Source organism: Miniopterus schreibersii, assembly GCF_964146895.1.
Source record: "Miniopterus schreibersii genome assembly, chromosome: 12".
Taxonomy (NCBI): Eukaryota; Metazoa; Chordata; class Mammalia; order Chiroptera; family Miniopteridae; genus Miniopterus; species Miniopterus schreibersii.
Window position 1 is genome coordinate 42,708,645 of NC_138112.1, and position 10,887 is coordinate 42,719,531.

Consider the following 10,887-nt stretch of genomic DNA (forward strand, 5'->3'; position numbering starts at 1 on the left):
AGCAAATGGTTTTTTATGTGCTGGGGGTATTTAAAAACTAAGCTACATATTTCCATGAATACAGAGTCCTGTTTGCAGCATAAATCCTGCCTTAGCTTCCACAAAGCAGGAGCAGAGGCCATGAGAAGAGTCATACTTCACCATTAATGTTGCATTAAATTTTGACCACTGCAGTCATGGTTAAGGAGATATTTTCATTATAATCCGGTATTTTCAGGACCTTGCAACTTAACTTTGTTCAACACTCAAATTAATTATACTCATGTTGGTTTTTTACTTGAAGGATATGAATGTCTTAAGCTTGATAAAAACTTTATCAGTCCTTAACGTTATTTAAGTGTTAAAAAAGATAAAACCCTCAGCCCCAGACTAATACACAGTATATGGGGAAAATATTAAGCCCCCACAGGAAGAAAGCATTATTCAGCCACTGTTTCTTTGTGGTTACGTACGGTGTGTGCCAGTGAAAAATAGAGTGCCGCTATAAACTGATAGTATGTAAAAAGGAAACCAAAAACCTGTGGCTACTGAAATCATAGTTTTTTTAATTTTTATTTTATATTATCTGAGGGGGAAATGTGAATTGGCTAATAAAAAAGACAAATACAGTAATGGGGAAAACAATCAAGGGAAAAAAGGCTGGCTGCAACTATCCTAATAATAAGGGCCACTTTAGTTACTGGGATAGGGCCAGGGATCTGGGCTCCCTGGTACTAAGGCCCAAAGCGAAACTGGATAGCCTGACATCATTGCCATCAGAAAGTAGAAAATTTATGTGAGGTCCTCCAGGAAAACAAACTATTTGTTTAGAAACCTGTTAAACTTGAATCATGTCCCATTCTCTTTGGCCATTGGACTGTGGCTCCTTAGTGACATTTTGCTATAAACTGAATTGTGTCCCCTGTAAAATTAACATGTTGAAGCCCTAAACTCCAATGTGACTGTATGTGGATAGGGTCTTTAGGAGGTAATTTGGGTTAAATGAAGTCATAAGGCTAGGGCCTAATCCCAAAGGGCTGTGGCCTTATAAAAACAGGAAGAGATCCAGTTTTAAAGTAAATTCAACATCACCTATGGACATCTTCTTTGGAGGACTGTCTTTTATTACGAAGTTGACTGTGCCTTTTGTTCATTTCTGAAGATTCCAACTGTGGATAAAGTTTCATTTGGTTGACAGTACTGTCATTTTAAGTACACAGAATCAAACATGACTAAATCAAAACAACCAAATGTTTCCATTTTAATGAGATCTGAAAGCTCTAATTTAGCTGAATACCTTCAAAAGACAAGGTCAAGATGAATGTTGTGCTGATTAGAGATATTCATCTCCTATAAATATCAAGACTGTCCAGTATTTCAAGATGAAAATGAGATGGTATTCTTAGAAAAAGGAAAGCATTCCACCCCCACCGAAGCTGGATCCTGATCACTAAGCATGAGTGGAATAGCAAAGGCCTCTTACCACTTAATCGTTCATTCAGTCAGTTGACATTTACTAATAACTGACAAGGCAGTTAGATTTAAGGAATGGGCTTCAGAGCCAGAGCCGCCTGGGTTTAAATTTCCACTCCATCACTTACTAGAGTTCTAATCCTATGTATTAGTCGACATAAGTTATGTTTGCTATGGTATCTAGTCCATTTGGGCTTTTAAACTAAAAACACCATAGACTGGGTGGCTTATAAACAACAAGCATTTATTTCTCACAGTTCTGGAGGCTGGGAAGTCCAAGATCAAGGTACCAGCAGGTCCAGTGTCTGGAGAGAGCCTGCTTCCTGATTCATAGACCGGCTGGCCGTCATTGCTGTGTCCTCACCTGGCAGAAGGAGTCTCTTTTATAAGGGCACCAGTGCCATTCTTGTGTGCTCCACACTCATGACCTGCTCAATTCCCAAAGGCCCCACTTCCAAGTGTATTACTTGGGGAATTAGGTTTCAATGTACGACTTTGCGGAGGGTACAGATATTTAGTCTATAGCATATGGTAACAAATCAAAACCGAAATCTTAGTGGTTTAAAACAGCAGGGTTTATTTCTCGCTCGTGTTACATTTCCATCTTTAGGGAGATGAAGTTGTTCTCACATAGTCGCTCAGACATCCAGGGTGATGGAGATTCCAGCATCTTGCAGCTGTGTGGGCACTTCAGCTTTTTGAACACTGGAGGGTCTCATATCAGCAGTTAAATGCTTTAGTGAGAAGTGACCTATAGTACAGAAGTGACGCATAACCTGCTTTTAGCTTACTGACCATTATCAGTCACCACGCCGTCTAACGGCAAGAGGGTGGGAAAATGTCGCTCCCAGGGGCTCAGAAAGAGAGGAGCCCCGGGAAAGGGGAGCGCGAAAAGCCTTTGTGACATCTTGGGCAAATTGCTTAACCTCTTTGTGGCTCCATTTCTTCATTTGTAGAATGAAGATAATTATAGTGTCTATCTTATAAAGTTATTGTGAGGATTAAGCTAATATATATAAAGCACTTTGAACTGTGCTTGACACCTGATAGTCCACGAATGCTATTCTTATGTGCCAGCCATTGTGCTGGGCAGGAGGGACAAACGAGGAATTAAACAGCTCTCTCCACTCTTGGAGTTCACACATTAGCAGCAAATAGAGACATACAAGCAATAATTCTGCAGGAAATCTGGCTAATATCACACTGGAAAATTACCTTGGTTCTGATGACTCAGTAGCGCAGAAAGGCAGAGCAGTGTGAGAAGGTGGGACACAGGCTATGGAATCAGGCATGTCTTGGTTTGGCTGTTGGCTCTACCATTTACCGGCTGTGACTTAGACAAGCGATTCTCTCTAAGCCTCGGTATCCTTCTCTGTAAAATAAGAACTTAAAAACATTCACTTGCAACCTGGCTGGCGTGGCTGAGTGGATGAGCATCGACCTAGCATCCAGGCGATCGGGGTTCGATTCCCGGTCAGGGCACATGCCCGGGTGGCGGGCTCGATCCCCAGTCGGGGGCCTGCAGGAGGCAGCCGATCAATGGCTCTCATCACTGATGTTTCTCTCTCTCTCCCCCTCTCCCTTCCTCTCTCTGAAGTCCATAAAAACATGTTTAAAAAGCAAAACAAAACAAACAAAAAACATTCCCCTGCGATTAGTTATGAGGTTTAAATGTGAAGCGGGTAGGGTAACGTGCAGCATGTAGTTCAACGAACAGTGTAGTTCAATGAATAGGAGCCCTCACTTTGAATATATTCTTAAACATTCTAGACAAAAACGGTTTCCGCTGTTCTGTACATTTCAAGCCAATAAACACTCATAAAGCACCTATGCACCACCCATACTCACTGGGGAATAAAAATTTAGCTAGCTTATCTTTTTCAGGTCACAGCAGTTTAAAGCAAAAAATAAGAAATAAAAGTAAACAAAACAAACAAAAAAACCCCACATGATCCTGAACAATGTATTTCTTGACCTAGCCCTCCCACTCCTCCTGCCTGTACTGTCTTCAAAATCCATTCCCACCCAGGTTCTTCCCAATCATTTTGCAAGTCCCAAAAGGGCATCTTATGGTTTATCCAAGAACCAGTCCTCTTTTCTTCCTCTCCATTCGTCTTCCTGCATTGAACCCCTAGTCAGGGCTCCCCAGCATCTGCCAGCTCCATTGCCCACTCACAGAAATGCTTAAGGTGTGTGGGGTGGGGGGAGCACCGTAGTAGACAGCATTCTAAGAAGTGGAAACAACATGGGCAGAAACCCTAGGGAAGGGAAAAGCTGACTCCTCTCAGGAGCTAAGAGAATGGGGCTGAAAGGCAAAGGTCTGAGAGAGGGCCAGAGGGGGACTGGTGAGCAGGCGGGGGCCAGATCATGACTCTGGTCTTTATTCATGAGCTATAGGAAGTGCGGAAAGATTGTAACCAAAAACATTACATGATTCTTTTTTTAAAAGATTATTCTAATTGCTGTGTGGGAAAAGTATTGGAGGGAGGAAGAAGAATTAAGAAGCTATTTTATTCGTCTTAATTGAGAGACGATTGTTGTTGGCCTAGCTTGTGACAGTAGAGATCGAGAAAAGTGGGCAGTTTTTAGATATTATCAGGAGGTAGAACTGACAAACAACTAAGGCCTAAAAATTCAAATTATTATGTATAAATTTAAGTTTAAAAGGGGGGAAAAAACGAAGGTTCAGGAAGGTCCTATTTAGAAAGGGTTACGGAGTTTACTTTGAGACAATAAAATTTATGCAGACAAAAGGGTGTGTTATGACAAGGTCAGATTTTATGCCTAAAACTTAAAATTCTGGGTTGTTTTATATTTATATTTATTTATATTTATATTATTTATATGAAATGTAATAGTTTTTAGAGTACACATTTATTTCATATATATTCATATATAATGAATGTGTATTCATGTTATATATGAATATATGTGTATTCAAAATGTACCCTTAAGAACAATGAAGAACTCAGATGTTCAGGTCATATTCCTGTTGGGCATTGGGCTACACACGTTGGGCTACTAGCCTGGTCAATTTGCTTGGAAAATAATGGAAGTAGTTAGAGAATGCGTTTATGTTACACAATTTAAACTGCACCTACACATTTAATGCTACTTCGTATCTTGTTCCTCATTCCGGAAAGTAAAAGGACTTATAACAACGGAAACCAATGGTTTCCAGGGAAGCCAGACACAGGCATAGCTGCTGGAGAGAGAACTCTCTAGCTGTCTTCGTTTCTGTCAACTTTCTGGAATCAGATTCTTTCCTGGCTCTCGAGAAGGTCTGAATAGTGAAAGATGAGTGGTGGCCATCTGGTACTGCTGGGGAGCTGCCATTGGATCTGAAAAAAGCACTAGGAGTTAGGAAATAGGAGTTCTAACTCCAGGCATAGACCTAGTTTCTTGGATTGCCTTGAGTAGATTACTTGAACAATCTGGACCTTGGTTTTCCAGGGTGGAATGTGGATTAAATTTGGTCTGCAGTCACCATAACACTCATGCTATGATTCAAAGAGAGACTATGGAGCTTCCAACTAACATTTCACAGACACGGTTTCACTCATCATTCATGAATTCATTTGACAAATGAGAACCCACTATGTGTCAAGTATTATTGTAGGCATCAGGCACACAACAGTGGAAAAAAACAGACAAATGTCTCACTGAATTTATATTCTAGTGCCTGTAGTGGCTCTATACAAATCCTGGGTCGTTAGGAACAGGATCTTTAATAAACAGTTAAAAGGGATTTTGTTTGTTTGTTAGTTGTTTAGCATTAATGAAGGAACTTTTGTCCTTTCAATACTTGTCCCAGGCACCATCTCCTTCCTGCGGAAGCCATTCCTCTGAAAGCTCAAGCAAGGCTAAGTAGTTCCTTCTTCTGTTAATTATAGCATTTTGTGCTATGCGACTTATTCATAAAGTGTATGTATATTTACATATTAATAGGCATGAATAATTCATGGTGAAATTCTCTGTTGGTGTGAGTCATCTCAATCAGACTATCAACTCCTTGTGGAAGTGACCACTTACCCTCAGGCCATAGCACAGAGCTGGGCCCCAGAGGTGCTTGGTATGTATTTGCCCTGTGCTGAGCTGTGGGAAAGTGCTGGATTGAAACCCCACGGCCTCCCTGACTTGCCCAGGAAGAGCTTTCAGAGCAGGATTGCCTACAGCGAAAATTCCACTGTGGGCTCTTGCCAGGTTCCCTTTTCCCTGCCTGTCTTTTCAGGCCCCTGCATTTGTTTTCCAGTCCAGGGCTCCATCTTGCTTGCGTCCTGCTTCCACAGCTGTCAACTCTCCAAGGCCGTGGATCTGTTCTCAGTGGTGCATCCCCCAGCACAGGGGCCTCCAGAGTGGGTGGGGACATCACCGGGAATTCCCTAAAAATCCACTGAGGTGTAAGAAGAAACTGTTAGAACACAAACCCACTGAGGTGTGAGCAGAAAATATTAGAATACACACACACAAGTATTTGCTTTTTATTAAAAAAATAAATAAAAAGATCACGAACATTTTATGTGTGGACTGACATCAGCACTCCCACTCGGCATACATGTCTGATGGCCTCTTGGGCAATGCTGTACCCAGGTCACTTGAAGGGAAAGGGGGAAGGGGCGCTCCCACAGCAAAGAGGGGGTCACTGAGGGTTCAGTGAGGTAGAGTTACAGATTACATTATCTGGTTTTAACTAACTTGCCCTCACAAAATAGAAAAGTGGCTTTAAAAGATTCCTACAGAAAACGACAGTAGGAATATAATACCAGTGATAACAAATACTGACGTAGCATGTAGTGCACACCAGGCACTGTCCTCAATGCTTTGTCTCTAGTAATTCACTTAACCTTCACAAACCCGTGAGGATGGTACTGTTTTTATTCTCATTTTAGACACGAGAGTTTGAGTAAGTTGCTGGTCAATGGCAGAGTCTCAATACACCTCAGACCATGCTCCTGACCACAGTATGGCACTCCTTTATAAGGGCAAGGAAACAGGAAAATGCAGAGCGAACACTTTCCTCCTCTTGTATAACACCTCAGTCAGACAACTTAGGAAGCTAAAAGTCCGGCCAGTGTGACAGTAAAACAAATTTTTATGAAACTATCAAGAAGGTATTTGAAATATGGATTTGCATTCACTGTCCTAAATGGTGAACTTTGCCATAAGTTGTTTATTACGTCTTGGGATATTAGCCAATATTAATAAGACATGTACTGAATTTATAAATAACTGAGCCAACATGTATTAGTGCTTTATGAAATAAGCACCAGGTCAAAAAAAATGTGGAGACCACTGCCCTAGAGATGAACAGATAGCTAAACAACTGTCTATGAGTGTCCAGAAGCTTACTCTTCAAATTGTGTATAGTGATTATTTCCTGGGAAATGCGATTGTGCACACAAAATAGTTTTAAGATATAATTCCCACTTATTACCTCTAGACTTAAATAATGTTGGGATTTCCCAAACTACCATGAAACATTTCATAAGGAAAATGTAAAGAACAGAATGTATTTCTATGTCTCTACTAACACCCCCAAAGTGCCTCACTTCTTAGCATGGCATGTAGGCTCTTCCATGATGTTCATGATCTTCCTCCCTAGCTCCCAGTTGCTTTGCCTTCCAGGACTCTCTTCTCCCTGGTGTCTCTACTGGGCTGTCCCCACTCAGTTCAGTCTTTGGCCATTGCATTAGGCATGTGACCCAAACTGATCCAATCATAAATAAAGGGTTTCCTTTTTCTCACCAATCATCTGGGGCTCAAGTGCCTTGTCCTGGCAGATCCTATTTCTCTACCCACTCAGGACTTCATGCAGACATCTGCTATATCTTCTTTTAAAATATGTTTTTATTGATTTTGAGAGAGAGAGGAAGGGAGAGGGAGAAGGGAGACAGAGATAAAAACATCCATTGGCTGCCTCCTGCACGCCCCCTACTGGGGGATCCAGCCTGCGTTGTGCTCTCACCCAGAATCGAACCAGTGACCTCTTGGTGCAGAGGCCAACGCTCAACCACTGAGCAACACCGGCTGGGCTACTATATCTTTTTAACATATTTGTTTTAGTTATGGATAGGGCTGCCACATGTGATTGTGCAAGTTGTGCAATGCACATGGATGCCCAGCTAAGGGTGAGTGGAAGCTGAAGTCCAGCCTAAACACCGCTCACCAAGCTGTGAACCCTGAGTGCCTTTCCCAGTTCACACATTGGATAGCGCTGGTCTAACTAGATTGTAAGCTCCGTAGGAGTAGAGGACATACGTGTTCATCATCAGGCACAGGTCCTGGCAACATGCCTTTTCAGAAGACCCTCAATCAATTTCTGTTGAAATGAATTTCAGAGTACATTTGCAGATATAAAACTCTTACATGCTCCATCCTTTAAATCTTTCTTTATTCGGTTATCCGGGAAATCAGTGACCACACTGACTTCATGCTCTCTTAAGCATCTGTCAGTGTGAAACATCTTAGGGATATTTAGTGGAAAGTAATTTATGATAAATGACCCTTGCTAATTTTCTATTCTTTCCATCACATTTTCTTACCTACTTTATGATCTACTTTCTAAGTCTTATTTATTATATTTTAGCTTCCAAATAGCCTTGTATGATTGTAGTGCTCACACGCAATAAATTTTGAAGTTTTTGTTGTGAAATTAATGAGACATTGAGTCTAAGAATTTATGATTCCTCATAAACAACAGTGCTATATACACAGCAGGAGTCCAATAAATGTTGATTACTGACAAAAACTGTGATGATTGGAGTTCAAAACTTATATGCTGCCTATAGAGGAGTAAATGAGATAATAGTTGAAGCTTCTGTAATTCTTTTTTAAATAAGAAAAGGGGCCTAATTATCTGTGCATGTAGAAAATTCTACCAACAATTAACATAAGTGTCAATTTTATTTTTCCTACCAGAGGACTGATGTAAACTAATGAGAAAATATTCCTTGACTCATTTGTCCGAGTCTGGGAAAGGTTTTGATGGACAAATTTAGATGATAATATGCAAAAGAAACTGCCTGCTCTATATGAAAAGGAAGAAGAGGAAGAGGAGGGAGGAGGTAATATCTATATTTATCTTTTTAAAGAAAAGGTTCTCGTTTGGGATATAAGAGATTGATAATCTCCCAGAAAAGAACAGCTACAAGGATTAAATAACTAAATATCTAAAAAATGATCATAAGTAGGATCATTTAGTCTGGTGACAATCATCAAATAATTTAAAGAACAGTTTGAACATTTAAAATGTAAGGGATCAAGCAGCAAAAGGAAGGCGCAGAGACTCTTAATCACCCAACTTAGTGAAAAATTAAAAGTAATTCGTCTCTTACACTGGAAATAAATTATACTTATCCCATAACCATCAAGGAAACTAAAACATAGGCTATGGAAATATAGTCTCTGTATTAAAATATATACACCACCTGACAGGGCGTGACTCTGCGGTTCAGCGTCGACCTAGGATCCAGGAGATCGGGGTTCGATTCCCGGTCAGGGCACATGCCCTGGTTGCGGGCTGCAGCCGATCAATGACTCTCTCATCATTGATGTTTCTGTCTCTCTCTCTCCCTCTCCCTTCCTCTCTCTGAAATCAATAAAGATATATTAAAATAGATATAGATATAGATATATAATCTCACCTCTATGGAGGTACACAAGGATTTACCTATGATGAAGACTTTAGAGTTAGACTACTTGGTTCCAATCCCAGCTCCACTACTTATTAGCCTTGTGACCCTGGCAAGTTACTTAACTTCTTTATTCCTGTTTCTTTTTCTGTAATATGTGGATAACAATTGTACCCAACTCAAAATGTTGTTGGAAATAATGAGATACTATGTGTAAAGTATTTAACACAGGGGCCTGGACCATAGTAAATACTCAATAAAAACTTACAGTTGTTATTAGGGATATAGTAGAGAACTTATGAATCAAAGCAGAAAATAAAAGATCATCAACATTTTCAAATACTGAGCATCTACAATGTATCAGTCATCATGTTAGTCAATCCTCATACCTTATTTTTTAAATGAGTCGTTTTAAAATTATGTAAGACATACATGTTCCCTGGTAAAGAATTAAAAAACTATAGCATAGTTTAATGGGAAAGTGAAAAATAAAAGATCCCAGCTAACGTTAACATTGACATTGACAACCTCTGTTCCAGGGACTAAGGAGATAACCACCATAAAGCCTCTCTTTTGGCGACATAGGATCATATGCTGCTAGAGATTTCTATTCCCATAATCAAATATATACCTATAACCTCCATCCTTTAGTATACAAATGCTATGCATACAACCCTGTACCTTGCTTTTTTCCATTTATTATGTCTTGGTTTTCCTTCTGTATCACTTCAAAAAATAAACTTTTCATTTTGGATTTACAGCAAGTTGTAATATGAACTTATATCAAGTATGTAATATGAACATATTATATAACCAAGGTACATTTGTCAAAACTAAGAAATTGATATTGGCACATTAATATTAACTAAACTCTAAACTTTATTCAGATTTCACTAGTTTTTCTACTAATACCCTTTTTCTGTTCCAGGGTCCAAGCCAGCATACCATGCTGCATTTCGTCCATGTCAGGTTTTATGTTTCCACCTTACTCTATTTTAACAACTGCATAGTATTATATAGTACAGGTGCACCATACTTTACACAATCCTGCTGATAAATTTTCATGTTGTTTCTAGCTTTTGGGTATTATGAACAATACTGTAATGGACATCATTACATGTGTATCTTTGTTCACTTGTGCTTGTAGGATAATCTTGGAAATATAACTTTGTATAACTTTGATATACGTATTGCCATATTGCCTTCAAAGAAGTTTACACAAACTCACAAAATGTAAATGAGCTATTTCCCCCATAAGTCTTGCTAATCTGAGAGAGAAAATGGCATTTTGTTATCTTCATTTGCAGTTCTTTAATGAAAAAGTAACATAGAGTATCTTTTCAGATATTTAATAGCAATTCCTTTTTTATTTTTTATGAAGTGCCAATTTATCTCCTTTAAGTACTCTTCTATTGGTTGTTCATTTCTTTCTTATTAATAAGAGCTCTTTTATATTAAGGAAATTAGCCATTTGTCATATTTGTTGCAAATATTGTTCCAGCTGATATTTTGTCTTTTGACTTTATATTAATGTTGCTACACATGTTAAAATTTTTATTTTTAAAAAATTTTTATTGATTTTTAGAGAGAGAGAGAAAGAGAGAGAGAGGAACATTGATTTGTTGTTCCATTTATTTATGCATTCATTGGTTGCTTCTGACCAGGGATCAAACCCACAGCCGCGGGGCATAAGGACAACGTTCTAACTGAGCTCCCCAGCCAGGGCTTAAAATTTTTTAATTACCATCTTATTCTTTACACTTCTGGTTTTTGTTTTTGTTCCATGACAATATTATTATAAAAT